Genomic DNA, 17,412 nt, shown 5'->3' on the forward strand with positions numbered 1-17,412 from the left:
AAAGACACAGTTTATTTGGCATTTGAATTAAATCAGGGAATTTTACTAAGGCTCCTTGTTAACTTTAATAACATTCATGTTTTTTCAGATTATTTTGGAATTTCTTTCATAACCTAACGATGGTGCTCTAAAATTTCCTTTCTAATTATTATACATTTTATTATATTTTCTTTTCTTATTGGAGAAAGTTTCAAAACTTATTTTCTCTTTTCTGATCTCAGGGGAAAAGTTACAGTGTTCTCCCAGAGAGCATGAGGCTGGCTGTGGATTGTTTTTCCTTGTCAGAGGCCCTTAGCAGAGTAGAAAGGTTCACTCTGTTCTAGATCAGGCACTGACTGTGTCGTGAGGGGCTGTTAATGGTTGTCTTGTTAATGTCTTGTCTGTACTTTCTGTACCAGGTCGCATTTTATCATCGTTAGACATGGTGAAAAATTCACCATGAAGATGCTGAATTTCATTGTGTATAAGAAATTATTTAGATTAGGAACTAAAGTTGTTTAACCAGTCAATGACCAAATTTAATATTTAGTATTCTGTAACACTGAGGAAGTTATATCTAATAAGGATGTGTATGTGTTACTTAAATTTCCAAATTGTTGCTGTTGTTGTTGTTTTTGTATTAATCCATCAAAATGTCTTCTTGATTTTGAAGACCTGTTGAGGATGCAGTACCTACTCCTCTGAAGACCTGGGTATCTGCAGTAGATTTCCTTTGAAGACTCATTGAATCTACAGTGGAGTCTTCTTTGAAGAACCACGATATCTATGGTGATGTCTGCTTTTAAGATGCCTAAAGGCTGCCTTGGCATCTCTATTGATTGAGTCTACAGTGACATGTCTTTGAAGGACTCATGGAGACTGTGGTGATGCCTCCCTTAAAGGCTCGTGGAAACTTCCATGGAATCTCCTTTGAGGGGCCCTTGAGTCTCTAGTGATGTCTTGGAAGACTTGTTGAATTGGAAGTAAAGTCTCTTTTGACACTTGCTGGTGCTCTAAGTGACCCTCTTGCCACAACCTCCCAACTGCTGGGATTACAAGCATGAGCTACTACCTAGCTTGTATCTCATTTTTAATGTGATCTGTTAGGACTTTAATATACAACCTTCTTTTTTTAAAGATTTATTTATTTATTATGATACAGTATTCTCGGTATTCTGTCTGCATGTATGCCTGCAGGCCAGAAGAGGGCACCAGATCTCATTACAGATGGTTGTGAGCCACCATGCGGTTGCTGGGGATTGAACTCAGGATCTCTGGAAGAGCAGGCAGTGCTCTTAACCACTGAGCCATCTCTCCAGTCTCACAACCTTCTTTTTCAATTGTGTGTGTGTTGCATACTTTTGAGTGCGTGCAGGTGTGCACCTGTGTGCTTACCTGGATGTGTCAGCACGTGGACACTGAATGTCTGGCTGTCAGTCTTCACTTTAGTTTTCTGGAGAGGGGGTCCCTCACTGAACATGGAGCTAGGCTGGGGGCCAGCAAGCCTGAAGGATTATCCTTATCCCGGACCCCCCATAGTGCTGAGATAGCAGGAGCAGACTCACCAAGCTTGTGTCTTTCTTAAGTGGCCTATATTTGAGTTTGTTTATCATTTAGTCTGACAATTTTTTTTTTTGCCATGAATTTGGAAGACAGCCTCACCGTGTTCAGTATAATTACTGAAATACTTTAAATTTAGCCGTGACCATTTATTTTCTACTTGTTCTATTTTAAATTTGTTTCTGGCTTGTACTCTTCACAGTCTTTGATAAGCATTTGTGACGATCCGACCTGGACTGGTTGTTAGCTTCCCAGTCTTTGCCGTTCTCTGCTGGTTGGTCACATCGGGGTTTAAAGTCTTGGCTGTCTTAGCTCAGTGCCTTTACCGCTTTGAGCACATAAAGACCAAAGCAGATGTGGTCTGTAGATTGCAGTCTCTGTACTTGTGTGACCAGTGCATTCCACTATCTTTTCTTAGCCCCGCTCCCCACCCCTTTCCTTTCTGCAGTTCACAGATGAGACTGCAGGCTTCACTGGTTCCCGCCAGCCATGGCAGGCACTCCTGCTCATGAGCCCTTAATGATGCCATCGGTCAGCCTCATATTATCTCCAGAACATGAGCTTCATTATCCTTGTCCGAGCAGGAAAGTGCCACTCACACAAAATGCTGAATCTAAAACAGCTGAAAGTATTTCTTGCTAAGTAAGGGAGCGCCGTGCCTGGAGGACGCTGTCACCCGAACAAGGCAAATTGCTCATCTGATGGAGGTCTGGGGAAGCATGGGACAGAGGCTGACAAGCTTCCAGAGGGAATGTCTGGGTTGGAACGACCTTGGATGTAGACAGAGGCTAGTAGAACCAGGTTGTCATTGAAGCTATGTCTGTCATCTGGAGATAAACTCATAGCTGGGAAATGGTCCTAAGTGGATCAGTGCATGCCTGAAATCAGCATAGGAAGGGCAACTGTCCTCTTCTTCCTTCTTGAATTTGGATTTGACTTTGAACTTGAAGAAGGAGAGGAGTGTGTGTGTGTGTGTGTATGTGTGCACACACTCGTGAGCATAGATTCATGTCTGTGACATGCACAAGCCAGAGGAAGATGTTAATGGCCCTGTCTTTTTCTGTATAAGTCCCTTGAGGTAGGGCTTCCCACTGAACCTGGAGGTCAATGCTTCTTGGCTAGGGTAGTAGCCATCAAGACCCAACCATCCTCTTATCTCCACCTCTCCTGGCATGGGCACTGCTGGTGTTCAGGGCCCTACCCAGCCTTTGTTTATGTTGATGCTGGGATCATGAACTCAGGGCCTCAAGCATTCCTTCCCATGGAGCCCTCTCCCCTGAGAAATTTTTGTCCTCATTTTCATTGTATGTCCGAGAAAACTGAGACTCAGAGCAGTTAGTGACCGTCTTAGTTGTGTTCCTTTAACTGAGATAAAAATGTCCTGACAACGAGGAAGTCAAAGTCACAGAGCTTGAGAGAGCTAGTCACAATGTAACCACATTCAAGAAGCACCAAGTCACAGACTATATAACTCATGCTCTCTGGGACTGATTGATTGATTGATTGATTTTCTGAGACAGGGTTTCCCTGTAGCTTTGGAGTCTGTCCTGGAACTCACTCTGTAGACCAGGCTGACCTTGAACTCACAGAGATCCACCTGCGTTGGTCTCCCTGAATGCTATGATTAAATGCATGCGTGCGCCACCACCTCTTGGCTGATGACTTTATCACTCTGTATGCACCTGATCTTGTTTGCTCTTTGGTTTTTAAACCCATTTTAGGTCCCCAACCTAGACAATGGTATAGTCCACTTTCAGGCCGTGTCTTCCCAGTGAAGACAGTTTAGATCATCCTTCACCGTGTGGCGTGAGGTTGTGTCCCAGTAATTCTAGATACTGTCACGTTGAAAACACCAACCGTGATTGTGAGTGAGAGATTTAGCTAGGGCCATATACACGCTTTAAGCTAAGACCTTTGCCAGTTCCATGCTGTGATGTGTTGCTGCTGTTGTTAGTCACCATTGTGATCCTGTCTCAGGGACCAGTAGGGAGTGGCCAGCCCTGGACCTTATGACAAGACAGCTTGGCCTGTCATGCCATTCTCTAGGGGGCCATTCATGACAAATTGTTTTCCCTTTATCTCAGATCCCGACCTATTATTGACAGACTTATTGACGGACATGGAGTTATTAAGGATTTGTGTGGTGGTAGTTGTCTACACATTTGACCTAATACATTCCTCTAGCTATAGACACCCAGAATGTCCCCAGTACCCATTTATACACACACAGTTGTAGAAGGAGCTGCGGGCTGTGTTCCTGCCACCCAGCACCCGGCCGCCTGGCTAGCTTATGCCCCAAAATAACGACGCACAAACTGTATTCATATAAACACTGCTTGGCCCATTTCTATTAATGTGTGTAGCACCACGGAGGTGCGTTTACCAGGAAGATTCTAGCCTACATCCATCCTGGGTTGGAGCTTCATCGCATCTGCCCTGAAGAGCAGCGGCATGGTGACTGAGCTCATTCCCTCTTCCTCCCAGCATTCTGTTCTGTTTACTCCACCCACCTATGTTTTTAACCTATCAGGCCAAGCAGTTTCTTTATTAATTAACCAATGACCTTCTTCCATCACACAATGATGTCCCCAGACTGTGGACCTTGGAGATCCCCCTGGGTTTTCACCTGGGAGAAGGCTCTGTGCATCAGGAGGCACCAAAGCTAGCTTCACTTGATTTGGCCTTTTCACTCTCCAGGCTGGAGGGACCTGCTACACCCATCAGGAATGTGTGGGGGCTTCATTCTGTGCATCCTCAACCAACATTCTTAGACTCTGAAATTTTGCCCACCAGATGAGTGCAGTGTATATACTTGAGATCAGGAATAGTCCCATAGCCCTGGCTGGCCTACAACTTTGTAGGACAGGCTGGCTTTAACTCGCTGCAATCCTCTTGCCTTTGCCTCCTAAATGCTGAGATTATAGGCATGTGCCACTGTGTCTGGCCTGAAAGATATATTCTTGTCATTGATTGAAGGTGCACATGGGTGAGGCCTGTTGAAGCTGTGTCTTTTTCCTGAATATCCCAATGGCTTTAGAGTCCCCCTTTAGGGGACAGTACTTATATCACAGACTTTAGCTAGTATTGGAACCTACTGTTTTTACCTTTTAAGAAAATCATTACATTTTAATTTATTTGCAATGTGTGTGTGTGTACCTGTGCATGGGCTATCATGTATGTGTGTAGAGGTCAGAGAACAGCTTGTAGGAGTCAGTTCTCTTCTCCAATTATCTGGCTCTTGGGTTTCAAACTTGGCTCACCAGCTTTGGCATCAGGAAACTTTATCCACTGAGCCATCTTACTGGCCCTCATTATCCTTTTGGCTTTCTATTCCCCTGGTTATTGTATATGTCTACTTACTGCTGACTTTTAAAGGCAGAGCATCCTCTCACTGTGTCTCTGGCTCCATGATGCCCTTTATCCATGAGTCCTGATCCCAAGCACTGCCTTGGTAGAATGCGTTTGCCTTGTACAGCACATGTTGCAACTCTTAGGTGTTGTCTAAGGAAGGTGAAGTGGTTCAAGAAGGTCTTGAACAGTCTGTCCCTTGGCTCTATACTTCTGCAGTTTGAGCTCAGGTATTGCGTCATGCTCTATCTAGATAATTGCCAGGCTGCGTGGGAGAGCTTCGGTTGTAGCTTTGCCCATGAGGTCACCCAGTTGTACTCAGTGATATCTGTTAAAAAGTCCTTTCTGTCACCTCTCCCATAAACCAGGTCCCTAAACACCAGGGTTTGACTGTGAACTCTTTCTTCTTTCATTTATGTATTTTGTCTTTCTGAAACAAACCACACTTAACAAAAAGGAAACTAGAAGTGGGGAAAGAGGCTCAGTGAGTAAAGCACTTGGCTCTCGAGTCTAAGCGCCAGAGATTCCGGTCCTCAGAACACATGTAAAAGCCATGCAGATGAGACAGCTGCCTGTAATCCCAGCTCTGGGGAGGAATGGACAGGGGATTCCTGGGGAAGTTGGCTAGCCAGTGTAGCCTAATTGTTGAGTTCCGGGTCCAGAGAGAGATCTTGCCTCAGTAAACAAAGTGGAGAATGATAGAAGAAGACAGCTGATGTCAATTCCAGCCTTCGCAGGCACTTACAAGTGTGTGTACATGCATGTACATGCACAAGTGTGCCCACACACTACACACATGCACACCACATGCATATACACAAGGACCGATACTCTGCATACTTTTCTATCTTGTGGGACAGTCTCTCTTGAGGAGCCTATTGGTTTGTCCTTCAACTGGTTTCTTTTCTACAGACCCCAATTATTTTATATGTCACAGTAGAATTGTTGGGGTCTTTGGAGATCACTGATAACATCTTTCACTGGAATCCTATTAAAAGCTGTTTGGGAGGTGGGTCATGGGGAAACATCGCCATGTTTCCCATGCTGAGCGGCCCTTCCCTGGATAACATGTGTTTACCCTACATTCCAGCTTCCTTTGAGTCTCTCAGAGCTTTCTCTAACAGGCCTTATGCACTCTCTCTCTCTCTTATTTTTCTCCAGTCTCTCTTGCCATCGTAAATGTCATGGTGTCATTATGACACACTCTAGTTACAAATAGTGGGTATAAAGTCAGCTGTTGCATGACTGACACCTTATCTTCCAAAATTTCCCAGGCTTTTGTTAATCTTTTATGTCATATTATTTTTTGAGCTTCTAGAGAGTTTTAGGAATTCAAATTCCCAACATGTAAGGACCAATTGGCTCTGTCTCCTTTGTCTTTTCCTGGGCTGGTCATCTTTCTCTTGGGACTCTGTTGGACAGGGTGTTGTCAGAAGAAGATGGTGACATTTTTCTTGAACTGTCACTTAGATCTATCATGGTTGACTGTAAGAGACATACTTTGGGCATCAGATCAACAACAGAGACAAGGCTCACTCGAGGGGGCTGGCAAAGTTGACACTCTGTGTCACCAAACCCGGCCTGGGCACTTCAAAGAGGCAAAGCCATCTTGGCTCAGACCCACCTTTGAAGACACTACAGCCAAGTTCACTTTCACCAAGTAGCTTTTATTAAAGAAACATGTGGTAACCGACTTGTGCTGGGAACATCCATGCCCTTCACGCCCTCCACCCAGAACTCTGTTTCCTGTGTTTTCAGTGACCTGGTGTCAAATAGCGTCTTGAAATACTACATGGGAGAATTTCCAGCTACACAAATCATAAGGTTCCCATTGCACACTGTGCTGAGTAGGTGATTTTATCTTGGCCTGCGTAGCTCTTTTCTACCTGTGAAGGCAATCACGTCCTCGTCCAGTGAGTTTGCTATGTCTGTGCTACTTAATGCTGGTTATTCAGTGCAGGCAGCTCAGTGGTCAGACTGACCATTCCTGTTGGCTGGGGTTGTGGCCAAATAACCCTTATTTCACTCAGTTGTAGCCCCTAAACTCAGGATAAGTAATGCTTGGAAAATGAGCATACCGAAGAGAAGCCATGACATGCTTCCTCTGACTGAGAGGGTGACCTTTCTCAAGTCAGTAAAGTGAAAATAAAATACTATGCTCTGACTTCTATGGGATGTGGTCTGCAGTACAATAAGATGGTGTGCATGCTTGTGGTGTGTGTATGAAAGAGAGAGAGAGAAAGAGAGAGAGAGAGAGAGAGAGAGAGAGGTATATGCATATTTAATACAGCATAATACTTATTGCAGAGTATTGCTATAGCTGTCCTAGTCTGTCAGTGACTGTTATTTTCTCCCTATGCTTAGTTTATAAATGGAAATCGATCTCAGGTCTGCTCACATCGGAAAGCAGCAGTTTACACGAGGACCGGTGCAGGCCACAGTTCCAGGTCCACCAGCATCCCTGAAGTGTGCTCGCCACAGGTGAGGGACACTGCCAGACAGGCACGACACAGGGTGACGAATGGCCTGACTCAGAGAATGGTCTTGGACAGAGACCCCAAGGCTCTCAGCTGCAGCACCTTCAGTGGAAATCTTTGATGTAAGCCATAGTAAGAGGAGGTGCTGCCCCACATGGGGACTCACTGTGTGTGGGGGGTCAGCTGTCTCTGTGGTTTTTCCCAATCATGCTCTTGATCCTCCTTGCTCATATGATCCCTCCTCTCTCTCTTCAATTAAGCTCCAGGAGCTCAACCCAGTGCTTGGCTGTGGGTCACTGCATCTGCTTCCATCAGTTACTGGATGTAGGTTCTATGATGACAATTAGGGCAGTCACTAATCTGATTACAGGGGAAGGCCAGTTCAGGCACCCTCTCCGCTATTGCTAGGAGTCTTAACTGGGGTCATTCTGTGGAGTCCTGGGAATTTCCCTAGAACCTGGTTTCTCCCTAACCCCATAATGACTCCCTCTATCAAGATATCTCTTTCATTTTCCCCCGCTCTATCCCTTCCCCAATTCAGCCATCTCAAGCCCTCATGTTTTCAACCCCTATCTCCCCCTTCTACTCCTCTTCCTAGTTTACCCAGGAGATCTTAACTACTTCCTTTTCCTGGGACCTTCCATGTCTGTCCCTCTTAGAGTCCTTCTATTTTACCTAGCTTCTCTGTGGTTGTGGGCTGTAGGGTGGTTATCCTTTGCTTTATGTCTAATACTCATTTATGAGTGAGTACATGCCATGTTTATCTTTCTGGTTCTGGGTTACCTTACTCAGGATGGTTTTTTCCCCCTAGTTCCATCCATTTGCCTGCAAATTTCAAGATGTCATTGGCTTTTACTCACTGAGTAGTACTCCATTGTGTAAATGGACCATATATTCCTTATTCATTCTTTGGTTGAGGGGCATCTAGGCTGTTTCCAGGTTTTGGCTATTACAAATAATACTTCTATGAACATAGTTGAGCAAATGTTCTTGTGATATGGGTGAGCATCCTTTGGGTATATGCCCAAGAGTGGTATTGCTGGGTCTTGTGGTATATTGATTCCCAACTTTCTGAGAATTCCCCATACTGATTTCCAAAGAGGCTGTACAAGTTTTCACTCCCACCAGCAGTGGAAGAGTGTTCTCCTTGCTCCACATCTTCTCCAGCATAAGCTGTCCTCAGTGTTTTTGATCTTAGTCATTCTGAAAGGTGTAAGATGGTATCTCAGAATTTTTTTGATTTGCATTTCCCTGATGGCTAAGGATGTTGAGCAGTTCTTTAAATGTCTTTCAGTCATTTGAGTTTCTTCTGTTGAGAATTCTCTGTTTATATCTGCACCCCCTTTTTAAATTGGATTATTTGGTATTTTGATATCTAGTTTCTTGAGTTCTTTATATATTTTAGCGATCAATCCTCTGACAAATGTGGAGTTTGTGAAGATCTTTTCTCATTCTATAGGCTGCTGTTTTGTCTTATGGATCATGTCCTTTGCCTTCTCAGTTTCAGGAAGTTTATTGATTATTGCTCTCCATGTCTGTGTTCTTCTATCAGGTTCAGTGTAACTGGGTTTATGCTGAAGTCTTTGATCCACTTGGACTTAAGTTTTGTGCATGGGGATAGATACGGATCTATTTGCCTTCTTCTACATGTCAACATCCAATTATGCCAGCACCATTTGTTCAAGATGCTTTCTTTTTTCCATTGTACAATTTTGACTTCTTTGTCAAAAATCAGGTATGCATAGTTGTATGGATTAATAACAGTATCTTTGACTTGGTTCCGTTGATCCACCGGTCTCATTTTATGCCAATACCAAGCTGTTTTTATTACTATAGCTCTATAGTAGAGCTTGAAGTCAAGAATGGTGATGCCTACAAAAGTTTTTTATTGTATAGGATTATTTTGACTATTCTGTTTGTTTTTTATTTGTTTTTGCATATGAAGTTGAGTATTGTTCTTTCAAGTTTGTGAAGAATTGTGTTGGGATTTTGATGGGGGATTGCATTGAATCTGTAGATTGCTTTTGGTGAGATTGCCATTTTTTATTATGTTTATCCAACCTATCCAAGAACATGGGAGATTTTTTCATTTTCTGATATCTTCTTCAATTTCTTTCTTTAAAGACTTGAAGTTCTTGTCATACAGGTCTTTCATTTGTTCGGTTAGAGTTACCCAAGGTATTTTATGTTATTTGTGGCTATTGTGAAGGGTGATGTTTCTCTGATTTCTTTCTCATCCCATTTATCATTTGTATATAGGAGGGCCGCTGATTTTTTTTGAGTTAATCATGTATCCTTCTACATTACTGAAAGTGTTTACCAGCTGTAGGAGTTTCCTGGTAGAGTTTTTGGCATCACGTATGTATACTATCTTATCATCTGCATATAGTGAAAATTTGACTTCTTCCTTTCTGATATGGGATTCCCCTCTGTATGCTGTGAATACCATTGGTTAATAAAAAAGCTGTTTTGGGCCTGTGTTAGAGTAGAGCAGAGCAAGGTGGGTAAAACTAAACTGAATGCTAGGAGAAAGAAAATGGAGTTAGGGGGAAGCCATGTAGCCCCACCAGAGACAGACACCAGAACTTAACCCGGTAAGCCACAGCCACGTTGTAATACACAGATTAATGGAGATGGGCTAGTTTAGGATATAAGAGTTAGCCAGAAATATGCTTAACCTATTGACCAAACAATATTTCAAATAATGAGGTTTCTTTGTGATTATTTTGGGACTGAGCAGCCGGGAACAAACAAGTGGTCTTCTATAACACCTTTCCAATTTGAATCCCCTTGATCTCCTTTTGTTGTCTTATTGCTGTAGCTAGAACTTCAAGTACTATATTGAATAGATATGGAGAGAGATTGTCTTGTTCCTGATTTCAGCAGGATAGCTTTGAGTTTCTTTCCATTTAGTTTGATATTGGTTGTTGGCTTGCTGTATATTACCTTTATTATGTTTAGGTATGTTCCTTGTATCCCTGCTTCTTAAGACCTTTATCATGAAGGGTTGTTGGATTTTGTCAAAAGCTTTTTCAGCATCTAATGTGATGGTTTCTTTTTTCAGGTGTTTTTTTTTCTTTTAGTTTATTTATACGTTGGATTATATACATTGACCCATTTTTGTATGTTGAATCATCTCTGCATATCTGGAATGATAGTTCTGATGTGTTCTTGGATTCAGTTTGCCAATATTTTATTGGGTAATTTTGCATCAATGTTCGTGAGGGAGATTGGTCTGTAATTCTCTTTCTTAGTGGTGTCTTTGTGTGGTTTGGGTATCAGAGTAACTAGCCTTGAAAAAAGAGTTTGGCAATGTTCCTTCTGTGTCTTTTGTGTGGAATAATTGGAAGAGTATTGGTAGTAGACCTTCTTTGAAATTCCGGTAAAGGTGCCCATCCGGAAACTTGTCCATTTGTTGTCACTCTACTACTGTATTCACCGAGGCGGGGTCTCTCAGGGAACCTGGAGGTCACCTATTCAGTCCAGCTGCCAGGATCCCCAGGGCTTCTCTACCACTACCTCCCTAATGATGGGATCCCATGTGGCTTCCTCACCTGCCTAGCTTTAACTGGGTTCTGAGGTTTCCAACTTTGGGCTTTTACATCAACCTAGCAAGCACTTTATCCACTGAGCCATCTCCCAAGCCAGGGAATCACAATTATAGGTTTTCTGATTTAAACATCTTTTACTCCTTTGAATAATTCCAGTCATAGTAATGTGTTATTTCTTTTATAAAAAGTTCAAATCAATTTGCAAAAGTAAGTTTGTTCATGAGAGAAAAGCCCTTATATTTTGCTTTTTGAAGTTTGTGTACCAGCTTTAGAATCAAAATCCTTGATACTCAAAATTCTCTCTCCCTTTCTCTTTTTCACACATACACTTGCGCGCATGTGTATACACACACGTACACAAACTCATTAATGATGTGGTGTCTATCTTCTCTGGAAGTCTGAGGAGCTCTTTCTTGTCTCCTTCTAGATCTGTTTCTTGTTGCTATTGTTTCCTCTCAGAAGAAGTTTTAATTACATTTGCAATGTTTAAATTAGGATTTTCCATTTCTTTTTATTCTAGTTTTGAATTTTAGATATTTTCCAGATGGGTCTCCAGCTTGTCTACGTCTTCACATTTGTATCTTTACTTAAGTACTCTGTAGCGTTTATCTGGTCATCTACTTATTTGCAGTCTGGGTTTGGTCCCTGCATTTCTCCTCGTTCTAGTCTCGGAACCCCATGTGTTGGGCTGATCTTTAGAAGGAACCACTCTGTTTTGCTGGTCACGATTTTGCCAGTGTCTGTTCCCTGTTTTATCCCCTTTAAGGTCACATCTCTGGGTCACCTGCCCCCTCTGGCTTTACTCTTGAGCTGACAGCTACAGCTGTCCTCTTGGTTTCTGATGAAGACATTTAACCTTCTGCGGCCCCCACTGAGGTGCAGACCTACTGTGCTGTGAGCCTCTTATTCTTTCCTATTCCCCAAGTCTCTTTGACAGGATGAGAAGGCACATAGTGCTGTTCCCCAGCCATCTTTTGTCAATGGCTTCCCCTTGCCTGTGGGCAGCAGCGTAACTCCACCCTCATCCCTCACCCTGAGTGTGCCCTCCACACACAGACTTCCATTTTGCTTTGGATTTTATTAATCCTGTCATTCAAATTTTATGTATATTTATGTTCTTTTATTTACAGCTCTTTTTTTTTTTTTTTTTTGGTTGCTTCTTTGACCGGCTAGCTTCTAGGAGGCCTTTGCTGAGATCCTGAGTGATAAATTTCCTCGTAATTCTGTCTGTTGTGCTTTTTTATATTGCAAGATGCAATTTTAGAGACATGTGCATCTTTCCTCTCTCTGAACTGATAGTCGGCTCTGCCAGCACAGCACACAGAACCCTTAGAACACTCTCAGACTAGTGATGCAGCCCTGACTTGTATGTGATGGAAAACAAAACAAAATGAAACAAAAGCAGCTCTCTTGGTGGAATACTCCATGTAAACACCCCTATGGCACCTTTTAATGATCCCATTCGTTAGTCTGCATTGTAAATTTCCATATCTATCTGGGCTTCTTATTAGGAATCAGCAAAGCGGAGCTCTGGGCTCCTCCCGGGTTGGAGAGCTAAGGATGGGAGGCTTCTGGTCCTCTTTTCTTTTCAACTCCCTTCATTCCTCTCTCCTTTCCTCCTCCTTTTCTCTCTCCCTTCCTTCCTGCCTCCCTGCTCCCTCCCTTCCTTTGCTGTTTCTCTCCTCCCTTTCTCTCTTCCCTTCTCCATCTTCTTTCTTCCCCTGCTCTTCCGGCTTCTCCCCCCTCCTCCCAACCCTGAACCAGGACTCCTTATTTTCTTCTTCAAGTTGTAAATTACATAAAACAAAGGACACAAAGCCTGTGTGGGGGTTGGTCAGTGAGTCTCCAGAGACCTCCCCGTGTCCATTACCCCAGGATGGACTCCTTTGTGCACCTGCAGCCCTGGGCCCTTTGATTCCCTCTAGGCCACCACAGCTTTAATGATTGAGCCTGTCTCCCTACGGTCCTCAGGGGTCACTCAGCTCCTTCTGACTCCTCTGATTGGCCTTGTGAAAGGGATCCTGGGGATCTCACCTGGGCAGTGCTCTCTGCATTTGGGCTTCCTGAGCTGCACTGGAGTCTGTTCTACTTGGTTGCAGGGGCCAAGTTGCATTCAGGTGGAGTCTCCCCTCCTCCCAAGGCCAAGGTTTGGGCTGAGTCCTCCCATCATTGATCTTGCATAAGGTTCCTTAAGGGTTGATGAACTGTGAATACTTATCTTCCAGTAGTGTGGTCTCCATGAGAGGTTGTGGGCCTTTACAGTCGTCTTTCCTTCTTCCTCCTCCTCTCCTCCCCCTGCTTTCTCCTTTTCCTTTCCTTCCCTTTCTTCCAGAGCTCACAATGTTACAACCATGTTCAATGGAGAAACAAGTGAGCTCTCTCTCTCTCTCTCTCTCTCTCTCTCTCTCACACACACACACACACACACACACACACACACACACACACACATATTTAAGAGGGATATGGGACCATGGCAGTTAAGTGATACTCAGTTTTCAAAGTCCCACAAAGCCTTGATAGTTTCAAGTCCATCAGAAAGAACGGCTCTGTCAGGTAATGGGTCGGGATCTGGGATGAAGAAAAAAAATAGAATCCAACTGCATGTACGCATGTTGTATGGCTGTAAAACCCAAATTTGATGTCTGGTGTCTTTTTGTGTAGCTCTCTGCCATATTCATTGGAGCAGGTCTTTCAATCAAACCCAGAGCTTACTGATATGGCTAATCCGAGTAGTGGGCTTGCTCATGCAATCCCAGTCTCTGCCTGAAGAGTACTGGGAATGACTATATCCTGTGGGCATTTACATGAACTATTAGTTAATTTTCCATTGACGTTAAAGATGTGTCATGGCCAATGATACCTATAAAAGGAAGAGTTTGAGTTTATGGTCCCAGAAGGATAAGAGCCGATAAAGATGGGAAAGCAGACCAGCAATCAGTAGGCATGGTGGTTGGTACAGGATGTTGAGAGCTCTCCTCTTGAACTGCAATCATCAAACAGAGAGAATAAATTGGAAGTGGCAAGAGGTTTTTACTCTCAAATTCCACTCCTAATAACACACTTCCTCCAGCAAGGCCACACCCCCTAAACATTCTCAAAACAGTTCCACCCAATGAGAACCAAGTGTTTAGATGCTAGATACAACGTGGGTCATTCTCATTCAAACCACCATGCATGGGTTCTGGGGATCCAAAGTATAGCCTTCCCTCTTGTATGGAAAGCTCTTTAACTTCCTCCCAGCCATCTCCTCAATGCTGCTACACTTTTCTAAGTTTCTATTCCTTCATCTGTCCTCTTTCTCCTGGGCTGTCTCTCCATAGATTTGAACAAGCTTTGCCATCAGATGTTTTGGATACAAATTCTATTGTTTTGAGGGTACCAGTGCTGTGAATGTCTCCACCCCCTCCCCCTGTCTCATTTCTCACTCCTGTAGAATCTCTTAGGGAACATAAGCTCCTGAATTCAGCATCCTCAAATCCATCAACAGTTTTATGCCTGAATAAATCTCATCTTATCTTAGCAGTAAATAATAGATTAGCTTTGATGTAACAGCCTGGGCGTAATTTTCCCCTGAAGAATTAGTTACTGTCGGGTGGGGCCCTGAAACATTGTTGTGAGCCCGCTGGGCTTTGCGCTGCTTGCCTTTACCTCCTAGCTGGGAGCCTTTAGAGTTCTTTCAGCTTTATCTCAAAATTTGCTTCAATCTTTTTCTACACTCCCCACATTTGTTTCTTTTAAGCGTTCTGAGTCCCTTCATTTCACGGTCTTATACTTTCTAATTTTTAGCTCTTCTTCTTCTTCTTCTTCTTCTTCTTCTTCTTCTTCTTCTTCTTCTTCTTCTTCTTCTTCTTCTTCTTCTTCTTCTTCTTCTTCTTCTTCTTCTGGTATGGGTTTAATAAAGATGCATTTGTACATGTATGTCATTATATAGAAGGTCCTTATTCACCCTCTGTGTCCGCTACTCTTCTGTTGCCTGAATAAAACACCATGACCAAAATCAACTCCATAAAGCAAGCTTATTTTGCCTTATGCTTCCAGAGGGAGGGTGCTTAACGATGGAGACAGCATGGTAGCATGACCAGGAAGCTAGCAGAGCACATTTTAACTACATGCACAAGGTAGAGAAGTGGGGCAAGGCTATAAACCCTGAAAGCCAGCCTCCAGTGAACCACTTCAGCAAGACTATACCTCCTGAAGGTTCCACATCCTTTCCAAACAAGACCACTAGCTGGGGACCAAGTATTCAAATCTATGAGCCTATGGGGACATTTCTCATTCAAACCATCTGCCCCACACCCTCCCTGCTCCTTCTTTCCTTGAAAGCATCTATCTTCCCGTTACTGTTTAACTTATAGGTACTCAGCTGCCCTGCCCCATGCCCTCATTTCTCCCGTCATCGTCCATATCTCCCTGTATGTCCCATCTGATTGTTTTTCCCTCCTGGTGACTGGTGCAGCCCCCAAGTTGCTGTCATGGGCCCTGGTTTGTTCTCATCTGTATCCAGCTTTCAGTGTTAATGACTATTCTTGAAGATTCAGCCCCTCTGGTTGTTTCCTTTTCATTATCGCCAGAGTGTCCAATCTTCAATGCTTTCTGATTTCTTTCTAATAATTTCCTTGGCTGGAGATGTGTCCCTGGAATTATAGGAGATCTGAGCACTGGTTGGTGCCTATTTTTGTATACCAGGATTGGAAAAGAGGAGCCCCCAGTACCGCCATCAGGACCTGCCTCTGTCCCATCTTTAAACTGTTGTCTATCTTAGTGTTGATCACTGGCTCCTTAGCATCTACCAGAGAGCAGGAACAGGATCCCCAGGGCCTGCAGGTCCATCAGTATCCTTGGCTCCCTTTCGGGATCCCTGTGAGGCTCCCACAGAATACATCACTTTTCCTTTGTGTTCTAGACACAACTTTGTAGGTGTAGAGAGTGAGCAGAAATGGATGCCGGAATGTCACTATCTTTGAGAGATTCCTCAGAGGACTCTCACTCACGCAGAGAGTTTCCCTGTGTCCCCACATTGCATACTGGAGAGCCACAGCTTGTGCATGGTGCTGTGGAGTGCAGTTTCTGTAGGGTGGTTGTGCCAGCCTGGCTCTGCTGTGGACTACAGAGGTAGAAGTAAAACGTTCCTCTCTTGCTTGCTTCCTCAATCACCTTGTGTCCTCTGACACAGCGTGATACCGCAAAATACTCACCAGGAAGAGCCTGTTGAGAAACGCTGGCCACAGCACAGCAGAGGTGGCATCCTCTTGTACTCCTAGCAACCATAATTACCCCAGGAAACCTCCCCAACATCTGGCCCATTAACATTTTGTCAAAGGACAGGAAGATATTGAGTATTGTGGTGGTCAATGGTTTCTGAGGAGAGAAAGAGATAGATAGATAGATAGATAGATAGATAGATAGATAGATAGATAGATAGATGGATGATAGATAGATAGATGATAGATAGATGATAGATAGATAGATAGATAGATAGATAGATAGATAGATAGATAGACAGACATAGAGACAGATAGAGAGGGGTAGCCACTTGTATGTTGTCCTTGTTCCTGTCAATAGCTGCTAACCCATATTCCTGCAATTAATCCCAATTAAATTCTTTGGCACACTGTTTTAGGTTACTTTTCTATTGCTATGATAAAACACTATGACCAAGAAAACTTACAGAAGCAAATGTTTAATTTGCCTTAGGACTTTAGAAGATTAGAGTCCATTACGGCACGTATGGGGAGGTGGACAGCATGGCAACAGGAGCAGGAACCCGAGAGCTCACACCTGAACCACAGCACAAAGCAGAGAGCATGAACTGGAAATGGTGTGAGGTTTTCACTCTCAAAGCCCACCCCCAGTGACATACTTCTCGAACCTCCTGTATCTCCCCAAACAGCACCACCACCTGGGGACCAAGTATTCCAGCGACTGAACCTGTAGTAAATATTTCTCAGTCAAATTCTATGCCCACAAACTAGATCAGAAAGGAGCTGGTTTCTTGTCTGTCATTGGTGTCCTATCTGGGCTGAGTAACCATTTAACCATTTGTTCATCTGTCCAGGCCATGTTCACACAACAGAGTTCCTTGCTCTTGTATTTCTCAGTGCCCCTGACTGGAAACCACGACATTTTCATTGTCTGTTATGGCAGTAGAGACTGCTGAACCCGAGAGGAGTCAGGTCTGCAGCAGTGGGCAGAGAGAAGGGCTGTTCCTGGGGTCCTCCCTTCTTATTTCTCCTCATGCTCAGACTCTCTTGTTATGGTCTAGGCTGTGGTAGGGAGCACACATCCAGGGACCTGGCTGAGCAGCCTCAAGAAGGTGGCTTCTGTCTGTGCCTTCTGTTCAGATCAGGGGTGATCTCTGCCATGGGCTCCAGCACAGCTTAGGGAAGTCTTAGAGTTGAAGGCTGCTACTCTCAGATGGAGGAAGCCTCAGTGCCATCCTGGTTGATGCCTCCGCGTTGCCTCCTCTGCAGCCTACAGCAGTGAGCCGCTCCTGT

Source organism: Chionomys nivalis, chromosome 17 (genome assembly GCF_950005125.1).
Source record: "Chionomys nivalis chromosome 17, mChiNiv1.1, whole genome shotgun sequence".
Taxonomy (NCBI): Eukaryota; Metazoa; Chordata; class Mammalia; order Rodentia; family Cricetidae; genus Chionomys; species Chionomys nivalis.